Raw genomic sequence first — 27,700 nt, 5'->3', positions numbered from 1 at the left:
ATGGAGACAAAACATCTTAAGACCCTGCTTGAGATTCCTAGTTCTTTTGTTTCCTAATTTCAAGTGATACACAGTGAGGTTAAGTTTCTCTTTGAAAGTACCACCCTTTCCAGGGAAGGAGAGGAAGTTGCTAGAGTTTGAGGGCCATGACCTATGTGGTTTAGGTACGAATTTTTGGTTGATGTCACTTTGTTTGGATTTCCTTCTGAAGCACCATCTAGAAGAATCTGAAAAAAGCCAGACTGAGGAAAGAGTAGAGTGGTTGCATGCTTCTGTAGGAGGATACCTGAGACAGAGCAACTGCAGAGAGATTTCAAATACAAAGGAAATGGTTTCTTCAGCAGCCCTTTAGAACTGAGAGATACAAAGGAAAATGCACCTGTGTGAACCCTATAGACATCAAAAACTCAGTTCCCTCTTAAACTTCTTTCTTTATACTGTGTTTTGGGTATTCGGGGAAAGGACTGAAATGTTCACTTTCCCATTCATAATAGGAACCACACAACGATGAGGAAAAAGTATTTGCTGCTGTAAATGATGTTCTAGCTGTAGCTTTTCCTTCAATACTCCTGACTGTCAGAATTGGCATAATTGGTTTTCAGCAATGGGAGTTGTGTCCAAAAAATCCAACTTGCAACTTCTAATGACTGAGATAATTAACTTTGACTTGCCATTCAGCAGCTAAGTCCTATTAATCCAGCTTCTAGTTCATCCTGTATTTAAATTCTTTATAGGAGCTGACACTAAAATTTTTCATTTCATTCTGCCAATTGCATGTTGGCAAATAAGCAGGTAACCATTGTACTACAGATCAAATGAGCATCTTCTCAAGCTTTATGAGCCTTTGATGAAGTACTTGGTAGTAAGTTGTGATGTCAGTATGCTGAGCCAGAGAGGACAACAGAAGATGGTTGAAAATTTCCTGCAGCCTTGCTGGAAGGGCCAGTTTATACTGTCTGACCTATGCTAATCAAAATAACCAGACCAACTTTCTGGTTGAAATAATAAATTACTTCTCACCCAACTTATTTTAACTGAACTGTCTACAGGTTAATACCATGGGTAGATGTGAGGAGGCAATGACTTTTAATGGTAGAAGTCTGCTGGCACAGATGGCTCTAGAGATGTGAGGAGACATGTCTTCCTGGCCTCAGCTTGTCACACTCAGAAATTTCAGCTGCGCAGACCGAATCACATGTTAACTATGTGATTTACATTTATCAAATCGCAAAACTTTTCCCCTTCACTCTCTCCAGTGTTTTACCTTCTCTGCAATAGATTCTGTAACAAAGGGAAAAAAGGCTGCTGGTAAGCACAAGCACTTTTTTATTTTCTAAATTATTATTATTCACAATCAGGAAGAGACTAAATATTTGCTGTTGGGAAGTAAGAACAAAAGAGATGAAGCTTTGAATGAGTTGTGAGCACTAAGGGTTCCTTAATGTTAGCTGTGCTATAGTCTGTTGGGGAGTGTGTAGAAGGGAAAGGAAGGGATAAAAAGCACACACTAATTTGAATTTAGCAAGGTCAGGCCCTTCCATAGTCAATACAGAGGCTGAGTCTTCAGGGTCTGCTCCTTTGAATCACTCTGTAAAAAGAGAAGGGATAAGCTAAACAGCTCTTTGCTACCAAAAGATACAACTGCTTTTCGTTTTCACTAGCTCTGAAATGCACCTGACCCATCTGTTAGACAGCTTGATTTGCAAAACAAGCAGAAAGCTAATGTAAGAAAAAGGTTTCTTTGTTTTATGATCTGAATCAGCTCATTGAGGAATCTGTTATTTGGCATATCTGGCACAAAGGAGTGTGTGAGAGTGAGTAGCTTGGAGCAGGAGGGTGAGAAGTGTGGAGTGAGATTAGCCTGGTTGCCAGCTGTGTGCTGTTGGCTCAGCTCATCAGTCACGTGTGGCTGGACCCTCTCATGTGGGTCTCAAGGCCTCCAAGGGTCCCTGCTGTTTTCAACAACTGCAGAGGGACAAAAATGACCCACAACTTCCCCTTGTGCTGTGGTGGCAACAGTGGTTGTTACTGTCATCTTTGAACTTTACCTTTTCCTTCCCCTTCTTTCAAGCCTGTGTAATCTTGATTTTTTTTTTTTTTTTTTTAATTTGAAAACAGGAGCTATGGTAGTCTTGGTAAATCTTTTTACCTTGTTAGGTATAAACTTGGTAAGTAAACGATGGGAGGGTTTCTGTGGTAAAAAAAAAAAGGTAACTTGAACTTTTCAGTTATTTCAGTAGTGTCTGCTCTCTGCACTATTGGTGCTGCAGAGTTCTTTTTTTTAGAAGCAATTCTTCAAAAATGAGGACTATCCATGATTTTTGCTTTAAGGTTATGCTCAAGAACATACTTAAAATATACTGCTGAGCATGAGTGTCCTACCACACCTGTAGCAGTGTCAAAGTTCAGTGCCAAGCCTAGTGAAGCTTCCTTTCACTTGTATGACATCTGGGTTCTTTGCATTTTGGCAAGCAGTCAGAAACGGATTCAGCCCTTTACAGGAATTAAGTATTGCGCTCAGACATCGTAACTCAGAAGACTGTGTCCAGTGTATGGTGTGAAATTAATCTAAAGGAAAGAAAATTAATGACCTGCTGTGGTGCCATCCATCAGGATAGCGCTCAGCAGGTGTGAAATTAACTTGCCTTGATTGTGGATTAAATTTAATGGCATGACGTAAAAGCACAGAAACAGTTTCTGTTTTTATTAGGGAGCAAGCAAATATTTTTAAAGATTCCAGCTTAATGAACTGCTTACGCCATACATTGGATAGTCCCATGATCATTTAACAACATGAGTTCAGATTATGGTGCCTAAGAAGATCAAGTATTACTGTATGAGTAAATATTGTTAAAGGCAGGCCACAGAAAGGCTGCTTTAATTTCTATAATTACTTTGCACCAGATGGTGGACATGTACTTTTTCCAATGGTAGAACTTCAGCTCAAATATACACAGTTATGATTTTTATTTACAATTCATCAGATTTTAACATAGGTGATGGAAATGTCTTTATTATGGCACGAGCCCTTCAAAGAAATACATAGACAAAACCTCATTGTTATTTGTTATAGTTACAAAAAGCCTTTTTTAATTACTATTATTTTTTTTTCCATATGTTAATGATAAGGAGAGCAAACCAATGTGAACTACCCACTGAACATTAACTACCTACTAACTTTATTTTGGAGTAAGTATCTAATATTAGATTATGTACTTACAGTGTGTGATAAATCCCTGTTAACTTAAATATTGGTTCTGAAAGAGCAGTACTACAGAGATGCCAAATACATTACAGGTTATTAATAGCTCAAGAGAAATGAGGAAGATGAATGAAATGTATTTCCCAATTGGAATTTGAAAGATCTTGGTATTCTGCCAACTAGTTTCTTCTTCTGTCCCATCCAATTTCCTTACACTTATTAACTTCTTCCTCTGTAGTTGCCCTGATTACTTTTTTATTGTAGCATTTGTCACTGTTGTAAAGCTCCCTTTGACTTGTGAGTTTAGTGGGTTTTTTTGCTGAATATGCCTTGAACATCCTCTTCTAAAATGTTCCATGATCTCAGTCCTTTTTAGAACTCCTGATGCTTTTGCCATGGCATCATGCATGGTTTTGTAGATCTCCTCCCAGGCTTTCCCTTAAATTCTGAGTATATTTCCAAGAGTTAAGGAAGTTGATTACTTACGTTTAGGAGGAAGTCTTGGATGTGACTTGCATAGTAGCATTCTTTGAAGTACTGCTGGTATGTGTTTCTTAATATATTTTCAGAGGAAGGTGTCTACAGTATATTGGCACATATTTGTTTAGCTTTGACCTCTTTTTAAGGATTATCCATGTTTTGTAAAAGCAGTACTTTTTTGTTTAAATATTGCCAATCAGAAAGCTGAGTAGTGAAGGTCTAGTTAATGCTTTACAGTTGTGGTAATAAAGTTCTGTGGGTTTTGTGTTCAGAAAGAATTCTGATATTACCATTAATGAAGTGATTTTGTTTCATAAGAAATATAACTACTGAGAAATGTGAGGATTGATTTACTTATTCACATCACTTGCTGTACAATGACAGTGCCTTCTTCAAGGATAAACCTATAAAGAGTAGCTCTAGAATCATGGGATCTGTTCTCAAATTTAAGAGCTCTGTAGTTCTTTGAAAGAATATTCATTTGGGCAGAGCTGACAAGATATTGTAGAAGTTTCTTCTTTCTTTGTAGAGAAACATCAGTCCTAATACTCATTTCAAAATGAGGAGGTAAGCAAGTCATGGAAACCTAAGTCTTTGTAACATTATAAACATTGACAATGTAGCTTAAGCTTATAATGGTGAATAAAGGTTAGATGATTACTACAACAGTTAGATTTCAGCTGAAGCTTTGGGCTGTTTTCTTTTCCCGCATAAGAAAATTGATATTTTGATATGTGCATCTAAAACAGCTTCCTCTCAAGGCTTAGATTGTAACATGATGCTCTTGCAACCTTGCTTACATTGAAATTAACCCTGAGACACTGTGTTCAATTGCCTGCCTGCAATTTGGGTTTTACATTACTGAGTTTATTTAATTGTACTCTTGACTGTCTCTTGTTGATGGCTTTTAAAGTTACCCAAGCTTTTATGATTAACTTGTAGCCCCAGGGGAGGTGGGGAGAGAAGAGAGAAAGTGATAAGTTTAACTCTTTCTGTGGAACTTCTCTGGATTTTGAAAGCATGAAAAGTCAAGCAGAACTGCTGTGGCAGCCGGAAAGTTTCACTGTCCTGTCAAACCTTCTGTAAGTCTGTTTTGTTAGGAAGAAGGCCTTGGACATCCATTTTCTGTGACAGGCTGTGTAAGTTGGGTCACACAACTCTTCACTGTGCCTTGCATTCAAACTGACTTTGTATTGGCTGATTTTGCCAATTGCTTTATCCTCTCATATCTATAATATCCTGTTATGAGAGAGCATGAAGCAAATTATGGTGTCTTCACAGCAGCATTCAGAGGGGTTTTTAATGCAGTACCGTGTAGATTGCAGTATGAGGAGAGAACTTGGATTTCTCTGTATTGCCCATAAGAAGAATATGCAAAATTTATTTATCAACTTGCTCAGAGTTAAGTAGTATGATGTTGTATGACTGAGTATGGATTCCTGAGAAGATATTTGGATTCCTCGTGATCCAGAATGACTAAGGGCTGCAGCTGGAATTAGCAGAGATGGGCCATTGCAGGCAAAGCTAATCCAAAGGAGACAAAACCAGAACAAAGTCAAACAAAACCTATATTTGTTAAGCACAATTTGCAGAATGGATACTGACCCAAATAGGAGAAGAGGAAATTACTTTTCTGGATGCATCTCATGTTTACAGAGCATTTCTTCATGTTGAAGCTAATGCTAACAGTAATTTTTGATGGCTCAAAGCACATGAGGAGAGGAAGCTTTTATCTGCTAGTGAAGATGAGGCAGTAGCCATTGGTTAAATCATTGGATAGTGTTTTGGGGTTTGGTTTGGTTTTTATGGTTTTTTACTATTTGACTTTTCTCATGACATTTTCTGTGTTTTCTCAAACTGCAGTCAATAAATGTCCCTTCCCAAAGGAATTGCCAGTCTGTAGACTTGTGATTGTTGTTGTAACTCCGCCAGGGATAGTCCGAAACTCGTTATATAACGACACATAACAAATGATGATGTTTAAGAGCTTTATTCTGCGTGGCAAAATATTAAAGTATTGTTTAATTAGCATTAAGACCACTTATTTTGCCCTCTAGTTCATCATATGTTAAGTTGGTTTATGCCACTGATTCATATAGCTCATTACACCTCATAAATGTCACTGTAAAATTAGTCAAAATAAGAGTGTTACAGTGTCTTGCTGTCATTAGTTATCCAGTTGGTTTGGGTTTGATGACAAGTTTGTAGAGAAAGTGTGAATTTTATAGTTGAAGATGTCATAGGACTTGGATAGCATGCTGCTTCTCATTATGGAAAGAGACAGCCTATATCTAAAAGCTTTAACTGAAGCAGTTTTCTGGTCATAGCTAGTACCTGCTATGTACCTCATCAGCAGTGTCAGTCAATGTGTCACACCAAGTTTAAAAGCAATAGATGCAATGGTGATAATTTGTAGGAAGTCAGTGATGCCATTGCTGGGAATGCAGGACCAATGAAGTGCTTTCATTGAGTCTTTGTGTTCTTAGCCCTAATGGCAGTGAGTCAAGACCTGCAGTATAACAACATAAGCTGAAGTGGCCACTTCTTTAATAATGCAGATGACTTCCAGATGCAAATTATTGTAATATGCTCAAATACTTTACATGTAGGTAAGGTCCAGGAGTCTGCATCTTGGAACATTCTTGGCATTGTGGAAAATAAATTAGGCTGTAGTACAGAAAGTGATTTACATCAATCATTTAACCAATTGATAATTAACACTTGATATTATAATCAGATTTCATCGCTTAATAATATAATACAAAATCTTACTACTTTACCATAGCAGGTTGTAATAATAAATAGATAATATATCTGCTGGTAAATGATACTGGAAGATTTTGTACAGAGTATATGTTGTTGGAAATTTCAGTTAAGTTGAACAGAACTCTTTGAGGCTAAAACTTCACACTGATTTATTTTAACAGATTCAGGGTTCCAATCTCTTGATACATAGAGTAATGCTGCTCCAGTTGTCACAACCCTGCAGTTATCAATGATTTTTTTTTTGTATGTTTTATATCAGTAGATTTCAAAGACTCGGGGATATTCTATGCTGTTTACTATATTTTATATATAGTAAAAAAGCTGTGGGAATGTACAGGGATAGCGGGCCAGTGACTGAACCGTATAATACATCTCTCAAGTGCAGCTCATTTGTGAGATGAGACTGTAGGTGTGCAGAATTGTAATAGGAACAGCTTCTCTAGTTTTGTGGGTAGGGTGTGTCAGTCTGCTAGAAATGAGGTCCGAAATTTGGTCAAGAAAGAAATGGTACTGTCAGATTGCCAGAAGTACTGCCACCTCATCCCATATCATTTTAAGGAATCCCTAAAGCAGTCTGGTAGATAGCTTTTGTTTGTTTGCTTGACAAGGGGTACATTTAGACACATTGTCTGAAGTGACTGAAGGTAAACTTTTGCATATGCCTTTTTCAAACCATACCATTAAACTGGAATGTCACTTTTAATTAGTCTCTGTTCAAAGAAAGATCTCTGTTTTTAATAATTTATGTAGAAACTATGAAAGATTTAAAACGTGACAGCTCTGAAATAAGAAGACTGATGCTACTCTTAATGTGATCTGACTTGGATTCTGATGTAATTTCTTTTAGCTAGTGATTGCTGTAGGACTTTGTGGGGTGCGTGAGCTTATGACTATTTTTAGGTTACCAGCTAATCCTGTTTAGGAATAGGATTTTGATCTGAAAACTCACAGATCCTTAAATTCTTCCTGTTTTGCTTAATAATAACAACTTGGAAGTATACAGAAAAAGCAAAGGATTGTGTGGTTATTTCAGATTGTCTCATGTCTGTAATTCTGTGTGGTGGCTGTCTTTTACATAATGGTTTTCTGTGTGCATGGGATTAAAAAGGCTATTTTTCTTTAATGCTTAAACAGAAGGAACATCTTACATTGAATTTCTTAATTTTGTACACGTTCTAAAAAGGTAGGGAAAAACATTGTCTATGTGTTGCCTCAAAAATATTTTGAGCCTTTCCTTCTGCATTTTTCTTATGTTGCCTTTTAGCTGTTTGCAAAGCAGCCAGTCTATAGATAAACTAGCAAATACAGATTCACAGTTCCATTTGCTTTCTCAACAACTGCATTCCTTATATAAACGATGTCTTACAGATGTTTTCTCCTTGCTTTCATGTGCTTATAATATATGGCAGAGAGAATTTTGTTCATCAATTTCATACTTAACACGGGGTTGCCATCTGCTTTGTGTGTTAATTTGGAAGGTAAGCATTTTGTCACCTGTTTCTACAGATTTGAGTCTGAAGTGCTTGCCAGTCCTATGTATGAAGTCACCTTTGTGAATTTTTATTGAACTTTGTGAATTGTGTAAAAAAGCAGAAAACTAAAGGCCTTTGCACCCTGAATCTTGGAGTGTTATATATAGGGTTGTAGCCCTTGTAGCCGTTTCATTTTCTTTTTGTTGTATGCCACTTGATGGGAAGGGAATCTGAGGTGAGATGGAGAAATAAGAATTTGCACTAGAAGTGTTATGTGTATGAATCATACTATGTTGTATTGAAAATATTGCTCAGACTGAGTGTTGATGTGGCATGCTAATATTGATAGCTTTTACCATTTTTAGTGCAAGGGCATATATTGGACTGAACTTAATGTAAATTTTGTGGGCTTCTCACCCCAAGATTAACTGCCACAAAAGAGTCTTTGTCATAAATACTTTGTGCACTGAAACCTCTTCCGTTGCCATTGCACAGAAAATTCCAATGATGGCTTGGTGAGGTCTGCATTTCCTTGTTAACGGGGGCTGAAATGAAAGTGAGGGAAGTAGGAGGATGTCACACTGATATGGGCAATGTCAAGCCTCGCATGTCATCCCTGTATCCCAGCACACGCTTATAATCATGCTTTTGTCTCCTGAAAGCAGAAAAGGCTGCAGTTCTGTGGGCAGTGTTAACAGTGAAAGGGAGCAACTAACTCTCAAGAGTTCTCCCACACGAGTCAAGATAAATTTTGCAGTTCTGCAGATCACTGTGGTTTTTATCCTTTTTTTTTGTATTGCCTTCCACACCAACTCTTGATAGTTATTTTTGGTGCTTTCAGGGAAGAAACTGATTCAGCTGCTGCTCATCAAACAACTTTTGGGGTAGATGGTGCATTATCTCTCACTGAGTATTTCTGCGCCTCGTTTGGTCCTTCAGAACTGCCTGAACAACTATCCAATTAGACTCTGTGTCATTGATGACCATCCTCTGGGCTCTGTCATTCAGCCAGCTCTCGATCCATCTCACTGTCCACTCCTCCAACACGCACTGTCTGAACTTTCCTGTGAAGATGTTATGGGAGACAGTGTCAAAAGCCTTGCTGAAGTCAAGGTCTTTCAACCCACTCTTGATCCTTACTTGAGCAGAGCTGAATACATTCCAGTTACTCTCACATAAAGAGAAACTCCACCACCTGCCTTGCTGGCCTCTCTTTTCTGAAAAGTACATAGCCATCCATGACAGTACTTCAGTCAAGTGAGCTGTCCCACTATGTCTCTGTTAACTGCAATGAGATCACATCCTTGTGACTACCCACATCTCTTAATTCTTCCTGTGTGTTCCTTGTATTCTGTTGGTGTCCTGGTTTCAGCTGGGATAGAGTTAACTTTCTTCCTAGTAGCTGCTACAGGGCAATATTTTGGGTTTACACTGGAAAGAATGTTGATAACAGAGGGATATTTTGGTTTTTGCTGAACAGTGCTTGTAAGCATCAAGGCCAATTCTGCTTCTCACCCTGCCTAGTTAGTGAATGGAGTAGGACTAGGAGGAGATCCATGTGTACACAAGAAGCTGAGAGGGCAGCTGACCCAAACTAGCCAGAGGGCTTTTCTGTACCACAGGATGTCATGCACAGTATATAAACTTGGAGGGAGCTGGCAGGGAGGGGTGGATCATTGCTCAGCATTGATCAGTAGCACGTGAGCAATTGCATAGTACATCACTTTTTTTTGTCTTGGGTTTTGTTATACTTTATTCTTATTTTAGCTTAGTTGTTATACTTGTTATTAAACCATGAGTTTTGATTATTTTTTCCACTTCCTCTCCCCATCCTAAGGGAGGTGTGGGGAAGGGGAGGGACTTAGTGGCTGTGTGGGATTTGATTGCCAGCTGGGCTTGAACCATGACAGCTGGTATACAGATATTGCAGAGGCTTGCTTGAGTGTGCAGGTTTCTCTGGATGGATGCAAGAGTATCCTCCACTGTTAGATGCTCCCTTGAGGTGGTCAGCCTTCTGACTGTCATTTTGGCGTGCAGCTGAGGAGCATTTGTTGCTGCTTTTGTTGCCCTAACATATTTCCCAGTTAGACGAGATGGCATGAGCATTGCCTTTTTGTGCCCTACCCCTCGAGTCCTTCAGTTTAAACCCTGCTTTATCAAGTTGGCCAGCCTATTAGCAAAGATTCCTTTACCCCTTCTACACAGGTGTATTCTGTCCCACCCTAGCAGATTACAGTAATCAAAAAAGATCCTTTTGTCATAAAAGCTGAGACTTTCTCAGTGGCACCAACCACATAACCAGGAGTTGACATGCATTATTTATTTCTGGCAGCCCCCTTTCGTCTGACTGATAAAGAAGATAACCTGGGCATCACTGTTTCTCACTTGTTCACCCCCCTATTTTTCACTTGTTTCCCCAGAGCTTCGTAACAGCCTTCCTAGATTCTTCTCAGGTCCTTGCTCGTTGTGTCGTGCATACCCACTTGGAAGAGCAGCAGCAGATAGTAAGTAAGCTTGTGTTCTTAACAAGTCATGGCACCTTCAGCAACATCTCTGATCTTGTCTCCCAGCAGGCACACCACTTGTGACTCTGGTCAACAAATTGTTCTCTAGATACCTTTTAACAGGGAGTCAAGCACTACAAGCACACATTACATCTTTTTACAGTGTCCATTGCCTATTGCTGATGAAGTTGATAATGTTTTCCTTTGTAGACCTTGCTTGTGTGTGTCAACAGGTGTTAATGCTTCATGTTTGGTTCTGGTAGGGATTTGACTTAATTTAGTGCATGCACAGGGTTAAGCACATCCACTTTTGCTAGGAGAGACTGTTTTAAGAGCTGCTAGTCAAGTTCTACTGATTTCTGGCTTTCCTGAAGGGTATATAGTTATGTGGATACACAGGAATGGACTTTCTAAAGCAGAATTTAGAACTGTTCCTCACAAGGCAGCACAGGAGAATGAGCATCTTTCTCAGAGGATGAAGGTACTTGAAAGAATGTACTATTGAAAAAACTCAATGGGAATACTGCTGTTTAGAAAGAGACCTGAAATGACAGAACAAAAGAATATACAACACTAATGCTGGAATATGAAAATTGACCAAACTTGTCTTTAATTGCTTAGGATGAAAGTAGAGGCATTTAGCACTTGTTGCTTAATGATATTGTGCAATGTATTCGGAGATCATCTGGGAAATGGAGTGGGCTTTGTAGCAACATGCATAAAATTTCATGGGTAAAATAGTGCAACTATGGAAAGCTGTTGAGGGGAGCAATGTCTGTAACTATCCTTTCTTTCATACTATTCCTTCAAAGCAATTTCAAAAGACTTGTGTCATTTAATTTGCTAAATACAGCCAAGGTTTTTGGCCAAAGTACTTTTACTTGCATATAATACTTGATAGAAATTGTGTTAATGGAAGGATGTTTGTAACTTGCCAAAAAGATTTTTTCAAGATTTTAATGGCTTTTTCTGGTAAATGGTTGCAAGAACTGTGGTATTGACTCCAAAATTCTTTATCTATATGGGTTGTTAGCAAAAGCTAACTGTGTGTAAACCTAATAAGATGCTTGGAACAGATATTTGAAGCATGAAACGTGCTCGTCTATTCTTTGGAGTTTTAGTAACCCTTTAAAAGTCCGTACCATATGCCAGCTTGGTACCTTGGACTGTGTCTCTAATGTGTATATTCTTGCTAGGATTAAAGCTAACTGGTCTATACAGCCTAAAATTGATGTTGTTCTATGATATTTACAATTGTGTTTAAAATTATTTCACGTAGAGCAAATCATGGCTTTTGAGATGGGCAAATTTAGGCTTATGATAGTAACAATATAATTCTTCAAATAAGCATGAGCAGCATAAAAATACCTATTTTTTTAAACACTCTCACAGTTACCAGTACATTTGAAACTGTAAATTGTCCTCAAACCTTGAGTCATTTTACACTTAGCATTCTGTGTTACAGTGTATTAAAGCATCATTTCAGTGTTGAGAATCCTATTTGTTTTTTCTCTGATGACACCATGCTAGCAAGAATATTAACCAAAATGCTTCCACAGTGTTTATGGGTACTTCTGGGATATCTAGGCATCTAGAATATCACGTATACCATTTTGGATGGTGTAAGTGGTTTCAAATGTTAAGGTTTGAGTACTTGTCAAGTCTGTTAAAATGTGTATTCCAAGTAGATACCAGCATGTGTGAGTTTTGACTACAATCACAAACCTTGTATGATTATGGGAATTGTTTGATGGACTTCAAACTAAGTGAATCCTTTACAAAGCCAAATAAAAACTTTGCAGCAGTGGAGAAAAACATGTGATCTACGTCTAAAATCAGAACACCCATAAAAATCTGTTATTTTAATATTAAATCTTAAAGTAGATGTATGTGTGGGTTTATGTCTTAAGTGGCTCAATGTATCAGTAGGCTAAGGCAATAAAATACTTAAAAGAGCAGGGAGAGAAAGGCCAGCTGCCATTTTAAAAACTGGAGAGAAAATTCTACACAAATTGGTCTTGCTTTTATGTAAATTGCTACTTAATAGGTGTTTGAAAACAAACACAGTTTTTGTGGTGAGAAACACTTTTTCCATGTTCAGCCAAGTGGATGAATTTTAAAGAATATAAAGAGAATTCATTTATTTTCTTTCCATTATTATTATTTTTTCAAAAGAAACTTAAAAGACTTGCTTAGTCACTTAGTAAGTTGTAACAATAGGTCATTACCAGTGACCTATGCAGTAGATGTTAAAGGATGATGGCAAGATGAGGCATGATGCTGAAAACATATACTTGAAGAGATGCTACCTTTGGGTCATAGTTTTCCTTCCGTTGCAAGGTATTACATTGATAGTGATCTTTTATAAAGAAGACTAAAGTGGCTTCAATGGTGAGTTCTTCTTCTCAAGTATTATCAGTGTAATCACTCAATGTATTATGTTTTATTTTTCTAAATCAAACTGTCAGCTACAGTTACTTAACAAAAAAAGAAAAACCCTCATGAGTTGAGATGATTTTTCTGGCAGCCTTTATTTTCCCACTCCTGTAAACAAATGCACGTTTTAAAGTTGAGTGGCATCATTAAGCTGGATTTCTGAGTGCTGGAAATTGTTCCTTCTTAAATTGTACAAGTCATTATGACATTTATTTATTTATTTATTTAATAAATGGTGTGGTTCTCTTCCTTAGACCAGCTTCTGGTTTGGACTGAGTCAGTTACTTGGTACCAGCTATACTATTTTTTCTCTCTCTGAACACCCAGCATTTGTATTTCCCTATTCAAGATCAAATTAATTATTGGAAGAAGAACAGATTAATTTTTCATGCTACAGAATTGACTGTGCACATACATAATTCTTTGTAAGTAAACCAACAATAATTCCTTGTAAAAGACTGTTTGCCCTTCTGGGTGGCTTTCTAGTTTTGTTCTGTATCCTTTGATGGAATGCACCAAGGTAGCTGAGGATAGCTTTCATATTGGTGAGTTATGGGGATCCACTCTGCAAATTTCATGAGCCAGAAGAGTAAGACTGGCTTACTGTAGTGATAGCATGTGTTGGCTGGAATGCAAGGGAAAGCACGAGAGCTGTGACTCCTCGCACTACCCTTTAAGCCTGTGACTGCCTTATTTTTCAGGACTGATGACAGTAAGGGAGCAGAGTATTTTGTGATTACTGCCAAGAGCGTATTGCTAGATAATACCTTGAGCATATAATCTAGAATTTGTCTAAATAATGTGGGTGGCACTATGTCCCCTCAGACTAATTGGGAGTTCTTGCAACTTCTTGAAACTGAAAATAGCCTCCTTCGCCTAACATTCATGTCATCAGCTCATCTCTCTGCTTCTAATTCTCTGCCATCTCTAAAGAATGCCAATCCTGTTCCTCTGGAGGCTCACTTAATATGCATCCAACCCTCAGAAGTAGACCTTTCAGAGAACTCACCAGGAAAACGATCATAGAATCACTTAGGTTGGAAAGGACCCTTATGACCTTTGAGAACAACCATTAACTTAACACTACTGAGTCCACCACTAAACCATGTCCCACATCTCCAGAGATGGTGACTCAACCACTTCCCTGGGTAGCCTGTTCCAGTGCTTGACAATGCTGTTGCTGAGAACCCATTCACCTGCTCCTACTGTTAACTAAATCTGCTTCAATATGCAAAGGGTAAAATATGTTTTAAATTTGCCTTTTATTCTTCTTACCTTGGCTGCAACCTGTGTCAGATCCCTCAGGGCTGTCATTGTCATTGTGTGGCATCAGCTGTGCAATGCTAATGAGATGAACTGCAGTCTTTGCCTGGTGCAGGCCCTGCAGGATCTTTGTCATTCTTGTCCTATTTTCAAGGAGGCCACATATCTCAATAATGTTAACTGTAGAAACAGCAACAAATTCTGCAAGGGCAGCTTACTAGCATTTTTGTGAAAAAGTCCTGGTTGTAATATATATATTTAATGGAATTAAATGAGAGTCTACAGGAAGTTGAAACACTGTTAGGTCTTCAGGTTTGAGTGAATGACCCAGATGAACTTTTACAGAACTAACTGGTGACAGAAGTTTGCAGTGTTCCTAAAGTATGGTGTCCCATCTGTCTGTGGGTTGACAGTTCTGTCCTAAAAGGTCACTCTGTCCTGCCTATGAGCCACAATTTTATTCCATCTGCTAAGATGAATGTTCTGAAGATAATGCCAAGAAGGAATTTACTAAATATATACACTTGTAATGGGAATATATAGTCCCTGAACTGATCGGATTTTTCTGAACACCAAAATTAAAGGTGTTTTTTGACCACTCTGTCAAAAGAGAAATGATAGGAAATTACTTACCATGACTTTAATCACATATATCTTTCCTTTCTTCTCATTCATTTGGGATATTAGTCTGTATTAGAACTATTTTTACATAAATTTCTATTAATCTATGTATGTAATGTTATTAATGTTTTTCTATTCATATAATATGAAAATACAAGTTATTACTTTAGAAATATCTTAAATTCAGGTAGGAAACTGATACAATATAAAAAGCAAAGCAGTAAACTATGACTTCTTGTTATGAGGCTAATTGGGAATATGTAAACTTGAAAATGTGAGTCCCCTCAGTTTTTCAGTGTTTAGGATATCCTAAGAAGTAACTGAAAAGATAACTTTCAGTAAGTGTTCTCAAACCTCAAGACAAGTTTTCTTAATCCTAAGAATTCATGAGTAAAAGCTGTGATTTAAATTGATTTTTCCAAACATAGCAAATGTAATATACCAAATCCTAAAGATATTTTCATTCTTCCTTTTTAGTATTTTTCCCCTTTAGCACATTTAGGACAGGAGGAAAAAAAAAACCCAAGAAAAGCTGGTATTGAAAAATTCAGACCCAACTCCTACTTTTGTAATGAATTGCTGTTGATATTTCTGTCTCCATGTGTGAGCCCAAGGTCCAGGCTTGTGGTTTAAACTATAAACAGAGATTGAGTTGCTTTTATACAAGAAGAAATGTGCACAGATGGAGTTAATGAGAAGTGACTTAAATGTGTGAGCTCTCCTAGAGGTTCCAGGAGCCCACAATAGCAGCTGAAGTTGATGAGGACTACAGGTGCACTCAGAGATACCCTTCGAGTCTGATTTGTAGAAGGTGTTCAGACACCTATGGGAGTTCTCAGGAGTGTCTCGATGCACTTGAAGTCATGTGCTTGGGTGTGTTCACAGAGCTCTTAGATGCCTCCTTACATCTTTATTGAGATGTCTTTAAAATTCTGGGTTTTTGCTATGCTGTTGACAGTTACCATAATTAAAGGGATTTTTTTTTTTTTTTTAGAGCTTACCTCCTACTTCTCAGTTAATTATAAGAAATCCTAATCTCGTGGGCTAGAGGGCAGAAACAACAAAAGCTTTCAAGGACAGTACTTTGCATAACATGAAGGATTTCTGTGGGTTCTTTAACCTGTTTGGTACATTAAAATTCAGGGAAAGGACCTTCTGTGCTTCAAAAGTTCCTAAAGATAAATGAAAATATCCACTTCTGTAGTCATGCCTCTGAGACATCTAATTTTGAAACTTAGAAGAAAAAATATTTTAGAATCTGTTAACAAATTCTGAATATTTTTTATTGACAGACATCTGGTATGACTGACAAACCCCCACCTTATTTTTCTTAGTGTGTTGCTTCCATTTAAGGCACATTTCTGTAGTAAAGGAAAATGTTGCTGTTGGCAGAGATTCATATTTTATTCTCCTTCCTTAATAGTCATAGTGATTAAATGTGGATAGTAACATAGCTTTTAATTTAATAATAAAAGCTGTAAATGAGGAGGTTTCTTTTGCAATGATATATACTTGCATGTCATTCTTATATTGCACAGTAAGCTTTCATTAAGCTAATAAATCAAACTTCATGTTCTTCAAATAATTTTCATCGCCATTCCCTGTCCTTCCTAGCCACAGTATCAACCTCTCCTTCCATATATTGAACATGAGGAACTTTAAAGAAGGAAGCCTGAGTCTTGCAGAGTTTTGACATACTTTGTTTGAGGTATGACCATTTTCATCCCATAATGTAGTTGTTTTAGCAGGCACACACACCTCCCCTCTTTCTGATGTTAATTTAGTGTTACATGTTTTTTCTCAGGCTTTCACAGAGGCCACCAGGTGTGGCCTTGCAGTGCTGACAGTTCTCTTACATTTTATGTTTTCCTACACATACTAGTTTGGCCATGTTCCCCTTACCCATCCTTCCATCCACTCCTGTTCTCCCCACTGAAATAAAATCTTCTTGTCTTTACTTTCACAGTCTTCCCATCCTATTCAGCAGTGAAGGCTTGTTTTCTCCCTCCACCCGGGCCAAGTGCTGCCCACGAGACCTTCCTATCATATATAGACTCTGTAAAGAGCATCTTTGCTTCTTGCTGCCATGGATAGGAATTTTCTCTTTAATCTTGACAAAATTACTTCACTGTTCTCCTCAGATCTCTTCTGGAAACTCCACTTTGCTATAGTATCTACAGGAAACAAAAAGAAACTAGACTCCTAGTCTTGTTAGCAGCTACTTCTTAAGGTTTGTTTCTTCATGTTTCCAGTCCATCTGCTTGTTCTAATCATCTGGTTTTGTATGGCTTGGCTGCTGGGCACAAGATGTATCTTTCTCCTTGATACCATCGTATAATCACCCAAAGTCTCCTAATCCATATGTAGGATGTACTGTAATGTGAATGCCAGTCTGGAGGGGTAGGTCTGACTCTAAAAATTCCATGTGTACAGTATGACGTGTTCCCTTGTGTACCCCAGTCAAGTCCAACCACTTGAATAGGAGATAGCAATTGTGGTAATGTTTTTCCTTTCTCCTTCAGTTTTCCTCCTGGCTGTGTTACAATTTGATACGTTCTAAGTACCTAGAATTTAACTTTCCAGAAAGAAAAATACATGGAAGAATTGCATCTTGACTTGTGAAAAACATGGTCAGGATTGTGGGATTCTTTTTTGATTCACAGAAATCACGCAATTTTTTTGTGTATCTTTTTTTCTACATATCTGTGTTACTTCAGTTTTGTGTCCTTTTGTCTTATACCTTGACTCAAAACCTCCTAGCCTTTAACAGTATAATTAGATAAACTAGGTTCTCCTTCCTGCTTTAACTGGGAGCCTAGGTTAGGTGGAAGTGAGTGGATTATCTCTTCACCGGAATTTGTACTCAGCCTTATCTTCTTAGAAGTCTTATTATTCCATCAGTGTCTTTAAATTCTGTTTTTGTTGTAAGTTATACATAAGATTTATGCAATCTGTTGAAACCCAGAGATTACTGCTTCTCCCATTTGCCTCAAATCACTCTTTTTTTCTTTGGGTTTGATTTGGTTTTAGACCATCCCATTTAACTGGTTTCCTTGAAATACTACACTACAGGTATTTCTTTCTAAACCTAGTTTTATGAACATTTTTTGCCATCTAGAAATAATAAAAAAAATTATGAGGAAGAATAGGAAATTATAGTGAATATATGTTAGTTAAAATTAATTTAATTCAGTGGATGACTCTTTGTGTAGTTATGCAACACTAAAAATGAATTCTTGACAAGGTTCTTGAATAAAAATTGTGTGATGTCTTGGCACCTTTCTGTTTTTGAAAGGGAAAACCTATCTACTCTTGTTGGTCTTGGCTGTAGCATGGGGAGAGTTTTTGTTAGTGGTTTTGCTGACGCTTTTCTAAAGGCTTGTTGGTTTCCATTTTTAATCTCCCTGATGTTTGTTTGCTTGCAGTGTTTGCAATGTCACTTCAGTTTTGTTCGTGAAGCTTCTTAGGTATTTATCCTCCACCTGCCACTATATTAAATCTTTGTTATTCTTGGTTCCTACTTTGTCCCTCAAACTTCTCCTCCATTCTCTCTATGTTGACTAAAGTAGGGAAAAATACCGATGTACCGGGTTATTTTTATTTCATCATGTAGTCTTCAAGATGGTTTTATTCTGTATCATTGTAAAGCACATTTTACAAAAAATCCTAGATGTTGGGTTTTTAAAATAAACTTTATATGCACATATACAAATTGTTTCTCTTATGTTGTGTGTGTTTGTCAGAAATACATTTAATGCTTCCCTGCCCACTAAACTTATTAATCTAAAGTGATTAAAGTGTTCCTCTTTGATTCTTGAGAGTTACCTCAGAGATAGCTGGTCATTAGTGGAGAAGGAAATATATTTTTATGAAGTTTTACATCTAGTACATTATAATACTCAAAAGCTAAATAATGGGAATTACCATTATTCTTTTTAGAGGTTGATACTGTATCAGATTTTGTTTCAAAAAAACCCAAACCAAAAAACCCCCCAAATCAAATAATTCTCCCTATCCCCTCAAAAGATTAAAACGTCAACTGAAGTGGTTAAAAATACCTATTTTGTTCATTACTGTGCAAAGGAAAAAGAAAGGTTTTTAAAAGTGATGCTTTCATCCTGTTTCAGTTGGAAAATATCAAAGAACTACTATGATGGAGACACAGTGCATTTAGTAGTAAAACCTAATTTAAGGGGTACTATATACAAACTGGTACTTAGAGGAAATTGATAGGACTTCAAGGCATCGGGGCCAAATGTTTCTACTCATGCTACTTGTAATGTTAGCCTTTAATGCTTTACATGCCTCTCTATTCTTTTTGTAGCACCTCACTGCTGTGAGCAGGAGTGGGGGGTATGTGGGGAAGGTGCTCTGCCACTGGAGGGTTACCTGCTTGTGGGTCAGAAGGGAAGAGGTCATGAGCAGGCATGGGAATGTGACAGGAAAATGCATGTGATATATGCTGGTCAGTGGTGGCACCCAGTTACTTGAAGGTTTATGAAATGAAGGACAAAAGAACAGTGTCCTCCATTCCCACCTCAAAACCTTCTAGCTGAGAGGGGATTCCTTGCATTTCTTCCCTGGCAGCTGAACCCAAATGCAGTTGAAAGGTGCCTTTTTGAGGACTATTGTGTTCTTTTGCAATTTCAATCGACATATATGGTCTTCCTCCTAGTACTAGGAAACAGAAGCAAATCAGACTTGCCAGTCCAGATGTTTCCACTGTACTGCAAACTGAGTGAGGCTAGTAATGGACATTTTGGATTTCCACATTACCTAGACTGAGAACTAGATACAAAACCATTTATTGGAATGCACATGTAGTCAGTTGCTCTGTCATTAACTGGGACAACTATTTCAAGTGAAATTCTACCCGTATTAGACCCTAACAAGCCATACCTTCTTAGTTTCTGTAACCTCTGGTTTGCAGTCATAAATCATCATAAGCTACTGCAGGTTGCAAGCCAGCTGAAGGCACTGAGTGTGTGTGTTGGAAAAAGCCTTTAATTGACACAGATATGTTTGGCAGATATCATTTGCCTCGGTCAAGTTGATAGAAGCTTTCTCTATTTCATAGTCCTCGTTCTGCTTCAGTTTATTGATGAAGTTAATGGCATGACAAGATGGGTTTGGCTTGTCAGTGCTTAACATTGACTCCTTTGCGAGCCAAAGCAGAGCTGTGGTTTGAGGCTTTGTGAACAGCAGACCTGACAAAGTGGAACCTCCTGCTTTCAGCCAAACTCACAAAAATTGTTGCATCTATAAACCAAATATTTGTTGGATTATTCTGTTGCTGGATTTGGAGTTTAGTTGGCATGTAAGTTTAGATGGCATATAAGCAAAGGAGAGGAGGGACTGGATGAGAGGTTTAAATCATACTTGATGAAGAAATCTGAAAAAATCTGATATGAACCAATATCATTCTGTTCTCTAGCAGTATGTGCTTCTTGGTTTGTGCTTATATAAAAATGCAGAAAGGATGTTATGCAAGTAAGTATTTCTTTGCTTGACACTCACTACGCAGCCACCTGTTGAAACATAACGATATGGATGATTCCCAGTCCGAGCTATGAAGGCTTTGCTGCTTGTGATGAAGTATGTTTACTAACCTTCAGAAAGCAGATTTTGTTGTCAACAAAGTGGAATTTGAAAGCCTGATGAAGTGACTGCATGCAGACTTTGAAAGTAGTACATAGGCTGGAAGATAGTGTTGTGCTAGTAACGGAAACAAAGCAGCCAGCTGACTTGTTCTGTAGAAAACTTCACTTACTCTGTACGTCCTAAATACAACTATGGACAAGGGTATCCCTGATGGATACTGAAGGCTGTAGAAATTATTATACGGTGAATGTATAGATGTGTAGTGGAACAGATATGTGCTAAAGGCCAGATCCTTATGATGTAAATCAGTGCAAGTGTTTGGAAGATAAATTACACAGAGATCTCACCTGTGAGAATTCAATTGTTTTGTAGAGTTGGTCTGTTAATAAGACTAACGGTATATTGAGGAATAGTAATTCTGAAGCAGTTTGCTGTTACCTTGAATAATTTATTTAAGGAAGGTCTTGACACAGGAAGTTCTAATCACAGTTTGTGGCTTTCTCATAAATGAAAAACTCTGCCTATTCTTCACTCAGGGTGAAAGCTTTACAGCTTAAGTATATCAGGAAATACAGATAACTTTAACAAGCAAACTATTTCCTCTATCAATAGTTCCTAATGTATATGTAAACTTATTAGTTATGCATTATCAGTTGCCCTTGGAATCCCCTTTGTCTCTTGACATGTCACTCATAATGTTGACTTATTAATGTTGATCATTTCCTTGATATTGCCAAACCCAGTGTATTCAGCCAATCACTTGTCTCCCAGGCTACTCTCTCTAGTACCTTTTCATTCAGTTTATTTATCCCTTGTCCGTCAGGCTACTTTTTCTAGTACCTTTTTGTCTGCTTAACATTTGCTTTATCTACTCTCTAAGACTTGCAGTGAAGTTTTGTTACCCCATCTTCTCAGGGGATTTGTTTTCCTTCTCCTTGCCTTACTTTTCAGTTTCTTAACCAGCTTAATACTTTGAGTGATACTTGCCCCCTTTCCCTCCCTCCTTCCCCCTTCTTACTAACTGTTGTTTTCTCTACAACTTTCTTATGTCTGCCATTCTGCAGTCATGTTGGTTACTGCATCAATAAAATGCTGCTGACGTTTGCAAATTCCTATTGATATTATTTATCTGTATTCTGTTACACTTAAAATACACGAATACAAAATTCCTGCCTCTTTGAATTTTCTAGTCTAATTTCCCAATGAAACAGGCTCTTTCAGTTATCCAATTTTGTCCCTCCAGTTGAATTCCCTTTGGGATTTCAATCAAACTGATGATGAAATTTCTGCAAGCTTTCTGTAAATCAGTAGCTCTCAGAAGGCTCCTGCTACAGTGAGGAAAGGCACAGAATAAGAACAGATGGTGAAAAAATGCAGAAAAATAAATTGCTAGTCATCTTTGAAGTATTTGTGTGTTGTGCCAATGGTTAGATGGATGAAAGGTAGATCATTAGGTGATCTGGGCAGCCTTAGCATGTTACCAGACTGCAGGTTTTCAAAGAACCCTTTTTGATATAGTTACGGCTCATTCTATTAAAAGCTGAACTTGGGCCTCTGATATGTTTTGTGATAAATCTGCAATTGTGTGCCAGTCTATAACTAAAATAGATGTAAAGGAAGGCATAGGGTTTTTCGTATAACTTGTTTTGCCATTAATATTACAAATTGTGTAATGTTGCTTGAAAGAGCAACTGCAGGTACTTGATTTATGAGTTTATTTCCCTGGCCATTTCTGTGATGTATATCTCTGGTATGAATGAGTTTGTTAGTTCACAGTAGTTTAGCATGTTTTCAAAGATAAGTTTGAATGGGATATGCTTTTCTTAAGTGAATTGATGACCCTGATAGTAACACTCGGGTTTATATAGTGAAGTACTTTTGGAGATCACAAACTGAATTCCTCTTTAATAAAAGTATTCGAGGAATGCAAGTAGTGTCCTCAAACTGTGTTGTTATTTAGTCCTTACAACCAGACTAGATACAATACACAGCACTGTCCTTGCAGTACTTACTGGCACCTACAGCTTTGAGCTGAAGTGCCTGTGATGTGAATATCGGGTCCTCAAAACCTTTTTGTTTTGCAGATATACTCCTGTTCTGCTGTGATATTTGCTAATGTAAATATAGTTTTCAAGACCTAAGATGTGAGGTTTTTTAATGACTATTGTAGATAGACCTCAGACTTTATTTCCTGGTTTATTTAAGGATAACTTTCTTGTGTAAATTCTAACTAGAACCTTTGAGAGGAATAGGAAAATCAGAAACACTCAAGCATTTGATATTTTAAGCAATTAAATTTGAGAAAATGTTAACATTTACATTTGAACAGCACCACAGGAGGAATAACGGTTTGCTTTCAGCACTGAAAATGAATCTATTTCTGCTACCAAACCTTGAATGAGACTATTGACAATAGCCTCAACAAATCATGCTTTGGAAAGGAGTCCCTTGCAGTAATTTGAGTGATTTATAAAAGTCATTGACATGTTAAAGAAAGTTCATTACCCAAACCATTACTGCACTGTGGACCAGAACTAGCAGATGAAATAGCTGTGTCAAGTAATAGTAGATTATAGCTTTCTAGAGGACCTGAAAACTTGGGAATGAGAGAGTCTAAAAAGAGGAACATTTTTGTTAATGATGGGGTTTCAGTAGTGAAGGGAGCTTATGGGATTCTGCATCCATCCTTTAATACTATGTACACATACATCCTTTAGGACAGAACATCAACTACCTGAGTTGGGGAGGCGTTTTGTATGTCCTCCAGCCTCTCCCTGCATAACAATAGTGCAGAGAGAAACTACAAAGTGTTATTACTGCTTCACTTTCCTTATGAGGCCATTTTCTACATTTCACATTTCTTTTTGTTGTTTCCCACCCCTTTAGCTTTGTAAGGGCTACAGCTGAAACAGCAATTCTTCAGAGTTTGCCAGTACAAATTGTTCTACATCTGTCTAGGGATGGTGAAAGAAGGGAGGGTGTTTTCCACCTACTCAAAATAGTTCATAAGTTGTGCCCTATGATGTACTAAGTACAGCTCATACTTTTGCAAAGGAAGCTTGAAGAGCTTATTAGATCAGTGGAAAGCTGATGACTTTCCAGCAGCACAGTGGTTACAGTATCATAGGTGACAGTTTCAAATGTGATCATACTTGATCTGTTACTGGTTTCCTTTGGAAAATACTGTCATGGCTGTGGCCAAGCTGTTCAACATTTGTCGTAGGTTATGGTAAAGCTTTAAAATTTGTAGCAGCATTGTGAAAATCGTATGCAGAGATTTTTTTTTATATGAAGGCTCCTATTATTACAGGAGATATATATAAGTGATGCAGGAAATAGGCTAAAAATATGTTGCTTCCCTGCTAACTTTCAAATTAGGTATGAAGCAAATTGCAACTTCATCCTTTTCAATAATAAAGAGCAGGACGTAAATACAGAAACTAGAGCAATAATCTGCAGCACTGTTGCTTCCAAACAGGTGACTGTGTTGAAATTTTTATTCTATTATATTTTGTGCTTTGGGAGACACAGCTTGTATTTTCAGCCATTCGTCTAGCCACATAAGCTGGAACATTTTCAAAACACTTGCCAAGAACAAATCCGTTGGAAGAAATGTTATACTTTGACCCAGGTTCAAGACATTCTAAAGCAACAAGAAATAAATATTTTTAAAGATGTATTTAATGTCCAGCTTAGGTGGGGGTTTTTTTCTCCCTGTGATCTGATACACACTTGCTTAATAGCATACATATACTATTTTCCTATGTGTTTCTATTTACTTCTATTTTAAATTGACTCTTCAATCTTTTTCTGTTGGCATTCATTCTTATAGAAAGTTCAGATGCAGAATCCTGTAGCAACGCTTTATTTAAACCTAATTTATGAGAATTTCTTTTTTGTTATCCACTATAACCAGCAAATGATGAGAAATTCCAGAAAGTTAATCTTCTTACAAAGATGTACTTGTATATTTGCCTTCTATTTTTGAAAAACTTGAAGATATAGTGTATGTTTTGAGCATGAGCATATTTGAATGTTTCCTTAAATCTTCATTTTCAACTTCCTCTCTAGGGTCCAGCACAATTGCCAAAGACCACATTTGATGTGTTGACCGTCAAATGGACAAGGGATGATAGCTGGGCAACCACATTGATGAGAGCTTTCTTGCTGAAAACAAAGAACTTTTTGACTTTCCTCTGTGAGTTGGACAGAGCTGCTGTTGAGAGTTACTTGTTGTTTTCTCTTGGACAGGCTGCAAGATATGATGTAACAGGCTGATTTGTGGTTAATAGCAGTGAGTGAGACTGGAGCCTAGAGTATCTACTTGATGCAAGAAATGAGCTAATGGATCTAATTTCTATATAATAAACTTAATTTCTTCTTGGACTGCAAAGTAATTTGATTGCTTTGATTATAAGCTGAAGTTAATTTTATTATTCATTAAAAATAAACACATTTTTCTGAGTAAGTTCATGGACATACAGACAACTCTTGCTACCACAGTTATACTGTGTAGAGATGAACAGATGGGAGAGCATTACCAGGAACCAAGTTGCACTGACAGGATGGCTATGTAAGAACCAAGGATGTTTTGCTCATAACTTTGGAGACTTTCCAGGTGATCTGAAAAGTGTGAGACCATGCTTCTCATCAGGTGCCATACTTATGGCTTTCAGAGGACAAATACTAAATGTAAACTGGATAATGGCATAAGAGAATGTCATATATTAGCCTTTGACTGAGTGTAGTTGTGAGGAGGGAATGTACTTGTATCCACATTAGAAATATGGGAAAACTCCTTGGCCATATGTCCTCTTTTTACATTTCATCAAAGTCAAGAATATCTCTGGTTTTCTGAATTTCAGGGAAGTCCTATTCCTAGTACTAACCTTCATTTAGTTTTTTGATCTCTAAGGACTTTATTAAAAGAAGATCAGGCTAGTCTGTGATTATGACCTTAAATGCATTACCTGGAGTGTTTTTAATTGATAAACAGTATTTGAACCATAAGGATTTCAACCCATAGGATTTTTCCATATGAATTTTCCTGTAGTTCTTTTTTCCATTTATCTTCTATATCAACTTTCCACTTTTTTTTTTAACTTTCTTCCCTTAAATATTAGGGTAAGCAAACAACATGAAAGGAAAAACATCTAATCGTTTAATTTCTGTAGGACTAAACTACAAAAAATTATGTGCTAGATAGAAAACTGGAAACATTTTGGAGTGCCTTGTGAAACCACAGACCTACATGGGGAAATTATAATGGAGCTGCCACCCAAACGGTTTCTAAGTGGAGAGATTTATTTTTGAAAGTCAAAGCAAGCTGCTTGCTCAAGATGAAAATTTACTTGTTTTTATGGCACCTTATCAAAGGCTGCTTTTCTCTCCTTCAACTTTCAACCCACCGCCTCCTGCCAATTTCTACTACATGCACACGCACAAAAGCAAACATGCCCCTCAGACCTAAAAAAGCCCAAACCCAGTGTATTTATACTTTTACTCTCCCTCAGTCCATCTGTCCTGCTTCTACTGTTGTGACCCTGCGTTGTTCTGCTTTTCTCACTCCATGGGATTACATCCTGAATTGCCATTTCAGGCACAGTGCATGGTGCCATTTCAACTGTAGATGTGTGGTGATAGAGAAGACATGGTGACATGTCAGCTAGAATAATGGGTTGTCAGAAGTGCTGCTGAAAATAAAGTTGAGCAGCAGAAGGAAATGAAAAACTAAGACTCCATAATTCAGTTAACAAAATGGTTTTGTGCATTTATTTTATATACTGAGGGTCTTACATTATAAAATTAACACTTAGGATAAAGTATGCATAAACCTCTGTTACCAGATGAGTCTGGTATAGTTGCATGGTTTTTCAGCTACCCCTTCTTCCTGAGGTGCTGGGAATGGAGACTGCCTGTGAGGTATATAGCGAATGTGTATGCCCTCAGCCAGCTGGAAGCCTCACCTAGACCTTGGACTTGCAGATGTGTGTTAGTTTTCTTGGCTTTGGTAGCATATTTATGCTGCTTTATAGTGTGCTATAATGAATTTTGTCTTATCAAGGGACTGGAACATCTTTCATATGAGGAAAGGCTGCGGGAACTGGGGCTGTTAAGTCTGGAGAAGAGGAGACTGTGGGGAGATCTTACTAACGTTTACAAATATCTAAAGGGTGGGTGTCAGGAGGTTGGGATGTCCCTTTTTTCTATGGTAGCTAGCAACAGGACAAGGGGTAATGGGATGAAGCTGGAACACAAAAAGTTCCACCTAAACATAAGAAAAAACTATTTCACTGTGAGGGTGAGGGAGCCCTGGCACAGGCTGCCCAGAGGTGTTGTGGAGTCTCCTTCCTTGGAGGTCTTCAAGACCCACCTGGACATGTTCCTATGCAACCTGATCCAGGTGGACCTGCTTGACAAGGTGGTTGGACTAGATGATCTCTAAAGGTCCTTTCCAACCCTACCATTCTATGACTCTATGATCAAGACTGAATAATGAAAGTTTGTTTTAAAAGTATCAAAAATGTTTTGAAGGATCTTAAAATCTATATCTTGAAGTGTTCACCAATGAGCTGTTAAAATCAGTGGAGTCTTTGAGACTTAGTTGTGAACTAACTCTGATCTCATGTTTTCCCTCTCTTCAGAGTAACCACGAGGTTGGTGTTTCAGTTTAATGTATAATAATTTCTTCTGAAATCTTTTAAAATATGATGTTGCTGACTTTATCTCTTGCAAGAAAATAATAGCAGTTAATATGAGTTCTCAGAGGGTTTCAAGACTTGTTTTGCCCTTGCTTACTGTGACCTAGTCAGGTTAGGAGGGCAGGGTACAGCCCTTCTAACCCTATGCAGGCGTGGAGTCAGCCTTTGGCATTCCTACTGTCTGCCCTTTGCTTTATGCATTTGACATGATCAGTGGGTAAATGGTAGCTAAACTTCTGAACACTCCGTGTAGCAACTGAGGGCCTCGAGTTTGTTTAGATGTGTGAACAGTTTTATATAAGTTGAACATACTTTTGGAGATGATTGGTTATTTCATTGCCACATCAGTACTGGAGTCAAAATGTACATAGTATGACGATACTTGACATGGTATGAGCACACATTACGTTGAAATGCAAATATTCTTATCAGAAATCAATCTTCATTTTTCTTCTCTGATCTAGTTTATCCTTTCATATCTTCTACCAACACATGTTCTTTGATTTCACTTGACTGCATTAAATAGTAAGCTGTAGCTTATCCCATTGTTAATGCTGCGTTTTGAAAGAAGGAAAGGTACAGCCCATCTCCGAAAGGACTAAAGAAAACCATCATCTTACAATAAGTAAAAATGGGGGCAACATGGATTGTACT

At 37.6% G+C, this 27,700-nt stretch overlaps 1 protein-coding gene across 3 annotated transcripts in view; it reads left to right on the top strand.

Annotated features, from left to right (window-relative positions):
- MGAT5 (alpha-1,6-mannosylglycoprotein 6-beta-N-acetylglucosaminyltransferase) overlaps window positions 1-27,700 on the top strand; it is a 128,649-nt gene that overhangs the window by 14,871 nt on the left and 86,078 nt on the right. Inside the window, exon 2 of one of the 3 annotated variants that reach the window (XM_062004645.1) lies at window positions 24,417-24,543. The exons of 1 other annotated variant lie outside the window; for it this stretch is intronic. The gene's annotated coding sequence lies outside the window, so the exon portion shown is untranslated. Of the gene's footprint in view, window positions 1-10,340; window positions 10,425-24,416; window positions 24,544-27,700 lie in introns of all 3 variants that reach the window. One more of the 3 variants, XM_062004644.1, reaches the window with a different exon arrangement.

Source organism: Colius striatus, chromosome 11, assembly GCF_028858725.1.
Source record: "Colius striatus isolate bColStr4 chromosome 11, bColStr4.1.hap1, whole genome shotgun sequence".
In the NCBI taxonomy this organism is placed as follows: domain Eukaryota; kingdom Metazoa; phylum Chordata; class Aves; order Coliiformes; family Coliidae; genus Colius; species Colius striatus.
This window is presented reverse-complemented; position numbering and strand designations above follow the sequence as displayed.